Source organism: Eleutherodactylus coqui, chromosome 1 (genome assembly GCF_035609145.1).
Source record: "Eleutherodactylus coqui strain aEleCoq1 chromosome 1, aEleCoq1.hap1, whole genome shotgun sequence".
Taxonomy (NCBI): Eukaryota; Metazoa; Chordata; class Amphibia; order Anura; family Eleutherodactylidae; genus Eleutherodactylus; species Eleutherodactylus coqui.
The window spans coordinates 315,492,642-315,498,557 of NC_089837.1; the positions used below are offsets into that span (position 1 = coordinate 315,492,642).

Consider the following 5,916-nt stretch of genomic DNA (forward strand, 5'->3'; position numbering starts at 1 on the left):
ATTAGCTTACGACTACATTACCGTGCACAGGGGCTGTCGAGACACCCCTTCCGCTGTAGAAGTTCATCGAAGTCTCCGCAGTTGATGTATTCCATTCCGAGCAGCACCAGGTCCTGCCATACAGAAGAGCGATACAAGAATGTGAATGTCTAGGATCAAGTTACCAAATGATTGCAGCGTCTTCATTCTATACAGACAGGAACTATCAGAGGTTGATCCAGGGATTATTCTGACTGCCATTATGGAGTCGGGAAGGAATTTTCCCCCCAAAAGGGCTAATTGGCTTCTGCCTCTTGGGATTATTTGCCTTCCTCTGGATCAACAAAGCTGACCTAGATGAACCTTGTCTTCATTCAGCCTCACATACTATGTTACTATGCTATACAGAGGCCATTCTCAGTTATTTCTCCATCATAGATGTAGACTATATGACGATGGGGGGGATGGGACAGTTACATGTATGATGGATCAGTAAGCTCAGTACTGGTGATAATAAGGCTGCAGCCCGGCCCCAGACACAGGAGAGGTGTAGCTTATACCTCATACAGCAGGCGTTCTCCATCTAGTTTCACTAATAATGTACATATAAGGTTTTCATGTTTGCATCATAGAGAAGACGCCATCTCAGTCGCAGTGGCATCCATAGACTATTTACAAACCGTTTGCCTACATTCACAGATTTTTTACACAAAACCCTTTTTCCTTTAACCCCTGAAGGACCGCCCACTTTTCATTTTTTTATTCTCACTTCTTTATCCCTATTTTCAATACATACATTTTTTTCGCCATATGAGGGCTTCTTATTTTGCGAGATGGGTTGTGTTTTTAATGGTATCATTTAGTCTACTATATAATGTATGGGAACATTTTTACATTTGTAAGTGTGGTGAAATGATAAAACGCACTGATGCCATTATCCTGCAGATCTTACTGTGACACAATGTTATTCTGTGGGTCGGTACAATAACGGCGATTAGCAAACTTATATAGATTTTATTAAGTTTTACTACTTTTAACCTGGAATATTAAATTTTCAAAATTCTTGGCACCAGAGGGATATTAATTTAATTTCTTTTATGGCAACCAAACTGTACTGATCTTTCATTGGCTGCAGTTATCATGTGGTTTCCTGTGACATCATCTGTCACAACCATCACCGGGAATGCAGCGGGCTCAAGGGCTGGATCCCGGAGGCTGCAGAGGGGTAAGTATATCAAAATTTATTGTTTTAATACAGGGGGTCTTATTGAAGAGTTGTCCAGTAACTGGGCAACCCCTTTAATTTCAAGTCACACAAGCTGCCATTCAGCATGCTATGTGAGAGACAGTTACAAACTAATTACAATGAGAGCAGCCTGTATTGTGGAGAGGGGGGTCTGCAGACCCCCAGCTTAGGAGCCTGGTTGCAAATAGTAACTATTCAATACCATGATGCTCTGAAAATAAGACCCTGTCTTATAATAATGTTTGCCCCAAAAGAGGCACAGGGTTTTCTTTTCGGGGGATGTCTTATTAATACTAAGCTAGTTGCCATGGTCCGGGTTCCTCCCGATGGTCTGCAAAGTTCTGTAGCTCCACCGGGCTTCCTGCACTCCTTGGCCGCTGACAGATCATCACTTCCTGTTTGCAGCGTTCATAAATCCCGCCTCCAGGAAGCGATGGCTCTGATTAGCCAGCGAGCACTGCTGTCAGCCAATCACTGCAGTGCTCTTTGAACCAACGCGACGGCTGGTGAGTTCAAACGCTGCGGAATTGTTACGGAATTTCAGCTACGGAATGTGCACCGACATTCTCCAACAATGTGCAGTACAATGTAAATGAGAGGGCTTTTAACAAACCCCATTTACTAACAATGAAAACAACCTGCAGTGGAGGATAGTCATGCAGCATGCGTCATCGGTCACAGGAAAGTCATGGATCTTCATTGTGGATTTCATTCAAGGCAATGAGTGACATCCGCAGTGAAAATCAGCAGATTGACCCCCGATGTTTGCACATACCCCTGTGGTTCGCTTCTATGTTTGTATTAGGTTTTAAGTGGTTCAATTTGTGTCTATAGTACTTTGATTAGAGTTCTTGCACATGTGTAGCACCCAGTTTTTGGTATTTTCGGTTGTGCTTGTTACTGTTGTTCACCTCGACATCCATAGACTCACGGCTCCTATATCCCTGTACAGATATCCTAGGACATTAATAAGCATAGCATTGTACACCTACAAACTGAATAGCGGGCATTCATTATAATAAAGGTATTGTATATTTAACGGCCCCTCAGTGGAAAGTGGGGCCCATTGTGACTATTGCTATGTCAGCCCAAGATCTCTGTGGATGGAAATGTCTTACTGTTGCACGGCTCGCAGATACTTTGTATCACTACAGCATCAGGTACATATACTGGTATTTGTTCATTTGGAAGTAGTCATAAATGTACCTTTGTCTGGAAAGCAAATTGTCCATGTAGAAGAAAGGGGCTGCCAGATGCAAGTTGTAGCACCCGCCGCTCCACCATCACGCGGTCCTCTCCTTCGGTAAGCAGGCTTCTCTTGGCGATGACTTTCACAGCAAACTTCTGCCGAGTAGAGTTGTCTTCTGCCAGCACCACCTAGAAAAATAGTCATTTATGAAGAGGACAAATAGAGCAAAAATCCGAAACTGATCTGAAGGTTGGATTCACAGTGCAGGTTTGCAGTGCGGATTCTTCAGCGCAGCTCCATAGCAATCTACAGTACAATGCATCTGGATGGAGATCTGTGTAACAGTAGGGAATTACATGTTATGTGGTAATATTAATGCTGTGTGCAGAGCAAGAAACATGTGAGGAGAAGACGCATTGTAGTTCCATCTTACTAACAGGGTCTCAGACAATGATCATGCAGCTTTGTCATCATCAGCCTCTTGTAGGATTCTACTATATTAGAAGTATCGCACGCGCTCTAGACTTTACATTGTGGACCGTTGGAGAAGCCAAAGTATAGAACCTCTTGTATCAGAACAATAAAGCAGAAGAGCCTGAACACATCACTTCAGTGTTTTGCGCTCTTCTCTGATGCATCGTATACATTATATATACGATTAGATATACCTGATGGATAAGGCTATGATACCCCTTGAATATCATCTAAATGAAGTCATTACTGTAACAATCCACAGATAAAAATCCATATGGAAAAATTAACATGTTGTGGATTTTGAATCCTCATGTTTCAGAAATCTGTGACTTTTCTCCAGTTTTCACCCACTTAATGTGCTATATACTGGGTGGATGCACCTGTGATTCCACTGCACAACCTGTTTCACATTCCAGGTACTGTATATGCCATGTGCAGGCACATCCTAATTCCATATATACATGTGAAAGTCAGTCCGTCCAATAGTCCAATCCATATTTCAGCCCCATTTGTGGTGGCATTCTCAATATAAAACGTGTGCTATAATACAAATATTTGTTAACCCCTTAAAAGGGCTGTTGGAGAGTTTAACTATTAGTAGAAGTGCAGATAGCGCTGTGAACATTGTAGCAGCCTGGTTTGGTACTGCAGACAGTGAATTCAATGGGAGCTTTGCCTGCAGTACCAACCCAGGCCTCTGTATTATGGACAGCGCTGTCTGCTTCCGGCACTGCCAGCAGGCCCAGTCATTTACTGCATAGCAGGAGTTTGGGGTTTATATTATGTCTATATAACTTTTTATTCATGTATTTTTTGGGGAGACCTAGAAATGTCAACATTTTTGGGGGGTTTTGTTTTTACTGACTTTACTATGCAGCATAAATCGCTTGAGAACATTATACTCCGGATCAGCACGATTAGAGCAATACCAAATTTATACAGTCCTAATGTTTTACTACTTTTGCAAAGAGGGGCATACATTGAACTCACAGGGCCCCACAGCAGAACTCAAAATTAAATTAGGGACAGCATATCTATAACAGCGGCTCAGCTCTAGTATACCTCTAATACAATCATATCATAGAGATGCTAGATTCTACACTGTGATAGTGATTACAGTGCTGTTACCTCCAGTGATCACATGTGTCATCTCCTCTGATTGATGACTTCTGCTTTCGTTTTTGTTCTTTGTCTGGGCCCAGAATTCCACTAAGATTTCTTCTTGCCAAGATTCATCCCTGCACATTCCCCATCCTACCACTAGCTCTCACTATCTCTCCATAGTATTGGTGTCTCCTCTGTGGCCCCAGAAAGTACCGCTGTGCCCTCTCTGTGTCCCTACAGACTACTGGTGTCCCCTCTGCGGTGCCACAAACTACTGATGTCCCTTCTGTGTCTTCCCTTTCCCCTGAATGTCCGACTAGCAGGTGCAGCATAAATCCCTTTGTAACCTGCTGGTAGGGGGCGCTGCTCTCTCAGGCTTCTTATACACAGCTGAGCGCGATATCAAGTCATGAAACCCAGACTGATATTGCACTCATCAGCGTGTGATTTACCCAAGGACCCGAGGCGTTTTTCTTTGGAAACGCCTCCCATCACTTCAGGAAGAGTGCAGGAAGGAAGTGGAGAGGAGAAGGCGGCTTCTACACTGACAGATCCAGACCAGCAGGAATGTAAGTTCCAGACTTGTGAAGGGGAAGGGATGTCCGCAGAGGGACAGGCGGCGGGTCCTACACAACCCGCAGCAGTGACATCGTCTGCTTACATTGGAGACACATCATTGTTTTCAGACCAGAAATACTTATTTAAAACAATATAAATAATTTTATGAAAATTCCTACATTCAAAAAAATATTACATTTTTATTTTTTAACAGTCGGCTGTTTTTTTAGGACAAGCTGCAGTTTTTAATGTTATAATTTTTTGGTTCATAGATCTATTTGATCGCTTTTTTTCCCATTTTATATAAGTTGTGATGTACAAAACTACCCATATTGGGCAATTATTTTATATTTTATTCAGCGTTCACTATGCCAGGTTACATTTTTTTAAAATTGAAATTGTTATGTATTTAGCAATACCAATACTATTGGGGGGGGGGGGGATTTGTAAGTTTTTTTTAAATAATAAGGGACAACAGGGGAGGAGCTTTTTAAAATAGTTTTTACATTTTTATCAAGTAACTGCTTTATCTGAGCGTAACCGCTCATCTCTAGTTATAAATATTAGTGGAAAAACGGGTAAACCAGAAATAGTCAAGAGAAATCACACTGGCATGTTCATGTCAGTAATGCCAACCACACTATATAGATATGTTGGAGTGTGATTCATATAGAACCATTGCAGTGGTAGGTGTATATTAATACTTACCAACTGGCCTGAAATGTTCGGGAGAATCTAGGAAGAGAAGGCAAATGACCCGGGCACCGAACCTGTGAATTACACTCACCGCTCTCCCTCTGCACCCCTCTACATTGTTGGGCATTGCTGGCAAGTGAAATGAAGTGCAAAGAAGGAGAGAAGACTTGTGGTTTCGTTTTTGTTCTTTGTCTGGGCCCAGACTGCCACTAAGATTTCTTCTTGCCAAGATTCATCCCTGCACATTCCCCATCCTACCACTAGCTCTCACTATCTCTCCATAGTATTGGTGTCTCCTCTGTGGCCCCAGAAAGTACCGCTGTGCCCTCTCTGTGTCCCTACAGACTACTGGTGTCCCCTCTGCGGTGCCACAAACTACTGATGTCCCTTCTGTGCCTTCCCTTTCCCCTGAATGTCCGACAAGCAGGTGCAGCATAAGTTTCTTTGTAACCTGCTGGTAGGGGGCGCTGCTCTCTCAGGCTTCTTATACTCAGCTGAGCGCGATATCAAGTCATGAAACCCAGACTGATATTGCACTCATCAGCGTGTGATTTACCCAAGGACCCGAGGCGTTTTTCTTTGGAAATGCCTCCCATCACTTCAGGTAGAGTGCAGGAAGGAGGTGGAGAGGAGAAGGCGGCTTCTACACTGACGGATCAGGATCCAGACC

General features: G+C 43.1%; 1 long non-coding RNA gene across 1 annotated transcript; it reads right to left on the reverse strand.

Annotated features, from left to right (window-relative positions):
• Positions 1 to 4,032, reverse strand: LOC136612037 (uncharacterized). The gene is made up of 3 exons (XR_010790342.1): positions 4,017 to 4,032; positions 2,432 to 2,602; positions 1 to 113 (listed from the first exon to the last, which is right to left on the reverse strand). It is a non-coding gene; the product is annotated as an uncharacterized lncRNA (long non-coding RNA).
• Positions 4,033 to 5,916: the final 1,884 nt, after the last annotated feature.